The sequence below is a fragment of the Microcebus murinus genome, chromosome 5 (genome assembly GCF_040939455.1).
Source record: "Microcebus murinus isolate Inina chromosome 5, M.murinus_Inina_mat1.0, whole genome shotgun sequence".
In the NCBI taxonomy this organism is placed as follows: Eukaryota; Metazoa; Chordata; class Mammalia; order Primates; family Cheirogaleidae; genus Microcebus; species Microcebus murinus.
The window spans coordinates 107165918-107175000 of record NC_134108.1 but is presented as its reverse complement, the minus strand read 5'-3'; positions in this window follow the sequence as shown (position 1 = coordinate 107175000).

The following is a 9083-nucleotide window of genomic DNA, read 5'->3' as shown; positions in this document are numbered from 1 at the left end:
GTGTCCTCACGAGCAGAAGGTAGAAGGGCAAAAAGGGGCCCAGCTGGGTCCCCTGAGCCCTTCTACAAGGGCACCAGCCCGTTCGTGAGGGCGGAGCCTCCTAAAGGCCCCACCTCTTAATACCATTACTTCGGCAATCAGGTTTCGCCATATGAATTTTGGAGGGGCGAGTGTGCTCACACCACAGGAGGAGAAGGGGACGCTGTGGCAGTGAGGAGGAGACAGGGAAGGGAGGGCAGCCAGTGAAACCTGCTTTATCCGGCCATTATTGCTGTGGGCGACGGGGCTCACTCTCACCAAACAGCCCTGCGAGAGGAGACCGGAGACCACACCTCAAACTTAGCGGCCAGCGGGGTGAGGGAGCTGGGACGTGCTTCCACCGGCTCTGCCAGTCGTAGCTCGGTGGCTCAGGGCTGCTCCTGGAGGGCGCTGATTTCCTGGCACTTCTGGCCTGACCAGCGCAGAGTGGCATGCAGGTCCCGGAAGCCAGACACGGCCTCAGGCGAAGAGATGCAGGTGCTGGCGGTTGGTGTGGGGACTGGAGCGTGCTCGCGCAGGTGAGGCAGCGCCCACTACAGGTGACGAACTCCCACCTGCAGGACAAGGCGCGCAGGCTCTCCTGGCAGGGGGCTAGTATGATTTAGGGCCAGAGATCCATGACGGGGGACCATCGTGCGGCTGGAGCACAGGGCGAGGGTTGGGGGAGGTAGGGTATGAGGCCAGGAGGTGAGGGGCCATGATGCAAGGCCATGGCCTCCTCTGGGCACAGAGGCTTTTTAGAAGGGGACACTGAAGGAGGGTGAGTGAAAGACACCCTCCAGCTGCATGGCCAACGAGCGAGCCCCAGAAGGTAACAGTTGCTGATCAGGCCCAGGGAAAAAGATGCTCCCGGTCCCCGCCCAAATGAGTTGCTAACGATTCAAAACAGCCCACGGCCAGACGTTGCCATTGGAGGGGTCATTTCTCCCTTGAGAGCGATGATGGTGCTGAGTAACCGTGGTCACCTGCGATGTCCAGGCAAGCCAGTGGGTGAGCCAGCAGGTGCTGTGGACGCCAGCAGGTGCCTGGCTGCCAGATTGGACCCAACCATGGCCCTGGCCCACCAAGCATGTAACTGCTGCTCCTCTCTCTGATTAAGAACTGCAAGCACGGAGTGGGCCATGCCCAGAAGATCTGGAATAATCAGCGTCAGCATTTTGCCTTTGCCATCCAAGACTGCAAACATGCTCCCATCTGACCTAATCCACGGTGTTAATGACGGCAGAGCAATTTCAAGAGGCAACTCACAGCATCGATAAGGAGAGGAAAAGCACCGCAGGCTTGGGAGCCAGAGCTCCGCACAGAGAGGCAGCTGCTGCCCCTCCTCCCCTCCCTGGGCACTTCTTGCAAATGCTGCCCTCCGTCTGCCCTGTCTGAGGCTGGGGGTGAGGAGAGAAAGAGGCATGGAAGAACAGAAGCGGTGTGTGCACGGGACAGGGAGTGGATGCTGCCCGTACTGCACCTTACAGCGAACGAGGAAAAAGGCATTCTTTTTACTCTGGGTGAATGCAACCTTGAGCCAGGAGGACACATGGTGTGATGGGCAGAGTGTGGGCTGGATCTGAGCTCCCACTCACCCCCTTGGCTGGGTGCCTTTGTACAGTAAACACCTTGCACTACCGTACATGGCAGCCCCAGGGAGAGAAGGAAAGATAGGAGGGCATGACAGGAACTCGAAACCACCGTAGTGCTAAAGAGGCAAGGGAGATGCAGTGTCTGATTCCATCCATTAATAGAAATCCTAGAAGGGGCTTGGTTGGAGACCATCTAGGTTAAACCCCTTCTTTTACTGAAAAGCTTATAGAGGAGGGGGTGAGGACGCAAGGTCATCTGGCACTTCCCTTGGTAAGAAAGTCCACGAGCAGTGAGGTCCCGCCTGAGCAGCTGCGGGGAGAAGCCGTGTTCTGTTGGGGTAGAGGAGGAGGCAAGACGCCAGCCATGGGACTGTCCAGGCCTCTAGTCCCTCATTCCTCCTGGAAGGCGGCGGCCTCCCTGCCCAATGCCCCACCGGCCCAACCGGAGTCCCTGCGGCCCTCACTCCTGCCTCTCCCCACGGCATGGTGCCGGCCAGCTCAGCCCTGGGCGAAGAGAAGCCCCAGGGCCTGCCTGGCCCAGCCCAGTAGCCTCTCCTGCCCCTGAGACACACCGCCCCGCCCCGCCCTGCCCGGCATGCGTCTGCAGCCGCGTAGACATGGACTCCCTCTCTCACTTCCCTTGCCCTCCTCTTCCTTCCAGCCACGATGCCTTTGCAAGCGAGGGAGGCCTCCCCGCCCTGACAGTCTAGTGACTGGAACCTTCCGAACTGCAGGGGGTCCGCACGGCACAACGGAAGGCTGGTCGTGTCACTCTTCTGCCTAAGACCCTTCTCGGCTCCCGTCTCACTCTGTGTGCAAAGACTCGCTGGGCTGCGGGCCCTGCTCCCCAGCTCCCCGCCAGCTCTCTGACTTCCTCCCCCTCCTCTCCCTCTCAGGACTCCACTGCAGCCACTCCGGCCCCCCTGCCCGCCCTGCAGGCTCCTGGCTCCCTCAGCCTGGAACACTCTCCTGAAGGCCCCAGGGCCCACGGGCCCCGCCTGAATGGCCCCGCCTGGCCACACTACCTAGCGAAGTTCCTTGTTAATACTCTCGTCCCCCTCGCCCTGCCTTATTTTTCTTCATGGGTTATCCTTGTCTCTTTCCCCACTGGGACGCAGGCTTTATGTAGGCAGGGCTTTGTCTCACTCTTCCTTGTGTCCCCAGCCCCTAGGACAGCGCCTGGCACGCAGCGGTGCCCAGTTTGTCAGACGACTACACGAAAAGTCCACCCCTGCCCTCAGAAACACCCACCCCTTCTGAGGACCCCTGGCGTCCCCCCCAGTCCCAGACAGGGCCTGGGTCTCCCCTCCACCCAGCGAACATTCATCCAGCATCTGTTATGAAATCCGCCGCTGACTTGTTTGACGACGATTACACTGAGGTCTCTGGGTCCCGCGGCCACTGCCACGGAGAAGGGAAGGGACTCTCACGCGTGTGCTTCCCGAGCGCCTACACGCGATGAGCGCAGGAGTAAGAATGTGACGTCCGTCCCACGTGAGAGCCTCACAGCAACCTCGGCTGCCACTGCCCTCTCGAAAGCCGTGACTCCTGGCTCCGCGCTGTGCCAGTGCATCGCTGGGGACAGGGGTGAGGGACACCCTCTCTCTAGAAGCCCAGTCGGCGGAGTGACAGCAGCTAGCCTGGATTCCCCCAACCTGCCCGAGTGTCTCCTCCCACTCAACACCCAAAACGCTTCTCTTAGGTAGATTTTTTCCCCCTCGGCCGGGCGTGCCCTGCAGGCGGGGGCCAGCCCTTCTTGCCTTGGTTCTCACAGCCTGGCCTTTCCCAGCCTCAGCCTCCCTCTCTCTTCCTGCTGGATTTAATTTCATTTGAGTCCATCGCCCCAGCCAGCCAGCCTGCTCTTAGGCCTCCCGAACTCGCTGTCTCCACTCAGCGTGAGTAAGCCCATTTCCTCCCGTTGGAGCATCTTGGGAAATGGAGAATGAGTTCTCACGTTTCTCCAGAAGCTTAAAAGCAAACTACGTCCCCGCCTGAAGTCTCAGCCTTCCCCCAGCACGCTTGACGCCATCCTGATTGTCCTGCTCGGGTCCAGGCGAGGGAGGAGCAGGCAGATTTTCACCCAGGAGGCCTCAATCTGGTCTGCACCCCAGCCCCCTCCCGCTTCTCCCCTGCCCGAGGGGCTGTGAGGGCGCCACAGGGCCCTGCCCTTCCTCCCCAGGCTGATGCGTGTGCGCGGGTGGGGTGGGGCTGGTCTTTTACCCCAGCCCTTAGGTTCTCTGTCACTACTGCTCCTTGGCCCTTGCCCTGGCTGTACCTGCTCCAGGGCAGCCTGAGAAGCCACTGAGGGTGGCTTTCTAAGCTCTAAATACATTTTCCCACCAAGCTGCTTGTGTCTGCTTGCCTAGCGGCTGAAGGTAACCGGAACGTGCACAAAACGCTTGTCTCTGCCGCCCTGCCCCGAGCTCGCCTGCCGTGATTTCTGGGTTTCATTAGCTCTGGCCTTGCACCAGGAGAGGAGCTCATCAGACACTTCACATCTTGCCTCCTCCACCTCTGGCTAAGAACAGCTGCCCCGATTAGGGAAGCATTTGTTCCCCAGTCACTGATAATTTTATCAGGAGCCCAGGCCAGGCTCAAGAGATCGGCTTCAGAGCTGTTGCTGGCCTGCTGGGGACAGGGGCCGCGGTGGGGGTGGCAGAGTACCAGGTTCCCTCCACTCTCGCTCTCTGTATCTGTTTCTCAGTTTCCCCAGCTTACAAATGGGGACAAGAATATACCCATACCACCATCCCCTCCAGAGTTGGTATGAGATTCCGGCCCAGTGGGGATTATCATAAAATCACAGAGGTTTAGATTAAAGGAGCGTCTGGGCCTCCCGTTCTACAGATGGAAAAACTAAGGCTCGGGGAAGGAAGTTACTAACGTTGTGCAGTGACTGGTCCTGGCTTGAAAACCAGTTTCCTTACTTTTTCAGCTGGAGGGAAAGGGAGCAAAGAATGGTAAGGAAGCTGTCCCTGTGTGACTTTGGAGTGTGACAGAGGGAGAGCAGGCCTCAGTGTGAAGCTCAGCCCTGCCAAAACCCAGCCAACAGACCTGGCGCCTTCATCTGTGAAGCGGGTATTGCCATGCCTTGTCCGCGGCTCGTGGGAGAGGATTAAATGCAACAATACGTGCAAAGTACGTGGCGCTCTGTAGCTTCCCCAAACACAAGTTCCTTCCCTTCTCCTGTTTGAGCTTTTTTTTTTTTTAATTTTTTTTTTTTTTTTTTTTTTGAGACATAGTCTCGCTTTGTTGCCCAGGCTAGAGGTGGGTGCCGTGGCGTCAGCCTAGCTCACAGCAACCTCAAACTCCTGGCTCAAGCAGTCCTCCTGCCTCAGCCTCCCAAGTAGCTGGGACTACAGGCATGCGCCACCATGCCCGGCTAATTGTTTCTATATATATTAGTTGGCCAATTAATTTCTTCCTATTTATAGTAGAGACGGGTCTCACTCTTGCTCAGGCTGGTTTCGAACTCCTGACCCTGAGCAATCCTCCTGCTTTGGCCTCCCAGAGGGCTAGGATTACAGGCGTGAGCCGGCCTCCTGTTTGATCTTAACGTCGCCGCCAGTGTTTTCAAAATGGGAAGCGCAAAGGGAACCTTTCCTTCGGAGCTAAATGTTGCCAGAAAGACAGTTGTGAACGTCGGATTCCCTTCCCTCTGGGGCTTTGCTTGTAAGGTGACTGCACAGCGGCCACCCGCGCGGTCAGCGTCATGAGGGCGTGGAAGCGAGACTGCTCTTGACTCCCGGCTGCTGCTGCTGTCCGGGAGCTCCTCACAGGCGCGGGGCTCTTAATGGAGCCGCGGCCAGACCCGCGCGGAGAGCAAAGTGCTCTCTTTGAGATCAGTGAGCCTACGGCTAACACGGTTATGATCCATAAACACACTGATTAGGGTCATGTGTGCTCCCCCCTCCCGCTGTGCCTCAGCAGGCCTGGCTGGGGCTCTCCTGGAAGGAGCGTGGAGGCCGGGGGGCCTGGGCCCCCGCCCGCTGGCCCTGAGCACGTCTGGGATGGAGTTGTCAGGTTGGACATCCAGCCCCGGAAGGGCGGAGATTCAGGTTCTAGCTCCTGCCCTACCACCAGGTGATTAGTTTTCTGCACCTCATCTTCCTCTGTGTGTCAAAGGTGGAGATCAGAGGAAAAGGGTTGAACTCAGGATCACAAATCCCCAAGTTCAAGTCCTAGCCCTGCTTTCTATTAGCCATGCAAGGCTTGGAACCTTTCTTCCATCCTTGTACAAAGCCTCCATACAAGGCTTTGTGCTACTTGCCTTTCGTCCTTACTTTGCTCATCCAGAAATGGGTACAATTAATGCCAACCTCAGAAGTTGGTTTGGGGGATTAAGAGAAAAAATATATACAAGAAGCGTCCACAGACCATGAAACACGGAAGGGACAACAATAACTTTTTGTTTTCTTCTAAGTTTCCTTCTGGTCGACTTTCTCTGATTCCATGATAATATGTGTTGGTATTCGAGAGGGGCTCCAAAATTACTTGTTGGATGAGTGAATTCAACTGTAAAGTGGAATGTTAATCAGCTAAGAGGGAACTGACTCTATGAGCCACAGAATCAGGCCCTGGTCACAAGGGCTCACCCAACCTTATGATGCACAGAGTCCAGCAGACAGAACAGAGGGCTGATCAGCTTGTGCCAACAGGGCGCTCACAAGCTCATTCGGTGCCAGGCTGATGTCTCAATTCTAGCCCCTCGCTGGCTGAGCAGTGGCTGGTTTTCCCACCCAGGGATAGCAGGGGTGGCTTAGTGAAACCAAGGCATCAGCAGGCTCTGCCTTTTGAAAAAGCTGCAAGACTAAGCTGTGTTCATAGTGGCCTCTAGTGGCAAATTTCCAACATAGCATGCTAAGTGAGACTTGGCAGCTGAAGGAATCTTCTCAGAATGACCTAGATTCAGAAACTTAGGGCTAAAGGGGCCCTGGTTCAGATCTTCTCTTGACGAATGAGGATACCAAGGAGCAGAAGTAAAGTGATTCACCCAAGGTTACACAAAGAACTCACATCCCTCTGTCCATAACCCTCGCCCACACCTGACATCTAGTTTCAGCTGCAGTTAAGGATGTTATCATTTGGGAGAACAAATAGGGACACAATTTCTAAATCACAGCAAGCCAACCTTCGAGTGAAACCCTAACATATTTTCTTGCCCTGCACTTTGCTTCTCTCTCATCTGTAAGCGTGTTCCTGGAAGATGCCCTCTCCCGGTATTCACCTAAAGAGTAGTAACCGGCCGGGCGCGGCGGCTCACGCCTGTAATCCTAGCACTCTGGGAGGCCGAGGCGGGCGGATTGCTCCAGGTCAGGAGTTCGAAACCAGCCTGAGCAAGAGTGAGACCCCCGTCTCTACTATAAATAGAAAGAAATTAATTGGCCAACTAATATATATAGAAAAAATTAGCCAGGCATGGTGGCACATGCCGGTAGTCTCAGCTACTCGGGAGGTTGAGGCAGCAGGATTGCTTGAGCCCAGGAGTTTGAGGTTGCTGTGAGCTAGGCTGACGCCACGGCACTCACTCTAGCCTGGGCAACAGAGTGAGACTCTGTCTCAAAAAAAAAAAAAAAAAAAGCAGTTGGGGCCAGTTAATGGAGACCTCCAGACGGAGGAGTTCAGGTTTGATCTAACATGGTTCAGGGACCATTTGGGACTCTTGAGTTTGGGATAAGGCCGGGCGCGGTGGCTCACGCCTGTAATCCTAGCACTCTGGGAGACCGAGGCGGGTGGATTGCTCAAAGTCAGGAGTTCGAAATCAGCCTGAGCAAGAGCGAGACCCCCGTCTCTACTATAAATAGAAAGAAGTTAATTGGCCAACTAATATATAGAGGAAAAAATTAGCCGGGCATGGTGGCACATGCCTGTAGTCCCAGCTACTCGGGAGGCTGAGGCAGGAGGATTGCTTGAGCCCAGGAGTTTGAGGTTGCTGTGAGCTAGGCTGACGCCAGGGCACTCACTCTAGCCTGGGCAACAAAGTGAGACTCTGTCTCAAAACAAACAAAAGAGTAGTAACCCACTCCGTAGGCAACAGGCCTCTAAGGCCATAACAAGCTTTGTAGGCAGTAAACTCCACGACTTTAACAAATGTGCCTTGTCAATGCTTCCTTCTCCACACGCGGCTAGCGTGCGGTGCCAGAGGGGCCACAGTGATGGCTGAGACTGGCTGGAGGATCTGGGGGTAGGAATCATTTGCCTTGTGCGGGGAAAGCGATTTTGACATATTCTGGAGACACAATCCAAAAATACATTAAGCCGAGGGCTTCCAGAGGGCTTAGTGGAAAGGCTTTGCTGCCACACTGGAGCTGAAGCCTGGGTTTGGAGACTTGGGGCGCAGCTATTTCTGCAAATGGATCCGAATCTTTTTCTGATGGAGAAAATGTATTTGATTCATTCAGCAATAACTCCAAACACTGCTCAGGTGCTGGGAAGACTCGCGGAGGGGAGTAGGACAAGGTCCTGACTCCCGGAGGTGAGCCCAGTGGGAGGGAAAAGGCTGTGGGCACTTGGGATGTGGAGGCTGGAGAAGTGTAGCGATAGATTCAAGAGCCACCCGTCATGACAATAGCTGGCATTTTTTGCGTGTTTTTGAAATGCCAGTTCCTGTTCCAAATGCCTGCTCTAGTTCATTTAATCTTCACAATAGCCCATAAGGTTAGCACCGTTAGCCTCGGTTCATAGTTAAGGAACCTAAAGCATGGAGACATTAAGGAACGTTTAAGTTCACACTGCTGGGACTGGCGGAGCTGGGATCCGAGTCCTGACAGTCTGCTACCCGAATCCTTTTCCTTCAGTGTCTCAGTTGCCGGTGCTGTCTTCCCTGCGTTTTCTGTGATATCTACTGACCGTACCATCTAGCCCACCCTGGTGCCCACACCGGGGACTTCAGTGCCAAATGCCACAGTCTGATGTCCACAGTATACTAAAGTGGGAACAGAAGAGCACTGTTTCATAAAGCCTAGTCTTGGCAGCCAGAGCCAGCAGCTGTGAAAGCTTATCCTGTGCTTTGAATCTCTTCACTCTTCCAAGGCCCCGGATGAGGCAGAGCGCGCTGGTCTAGGAGGCAGAGGGTTGGGTATGGTCCCGATTGCCCCATGCTCTTAGGAAAATCCTCCTCCACAGTTTCATCTTGGATGAATGTGACCTCTGGGACTGTGGTCTCCAACCCCCAAGCCATGGACCAGTACCAGTCTGTGGCCTGTTAGGAAGGGGGCCGCACAGCGGGAGGTGAGGGGGGGCTACGCTGCTCCCCATCACCCACACCACCGCACAAGCTCCGCCCCCTGGCAGATCAGCAGTGGCATTACATTCTCACAGGAGCACAAATCCTGTCAACTGCGCGTGCGAGGGGTCTAGGCTGTGCTCCTTATGAGAATCTACCGCCTGCTGATCTGAGGCGGAGCTGAGGTGGTGATGCCAGTGCTGGGAGCGGCTGCAAACACAGATTATCATTAGCAGAGAGGTTTG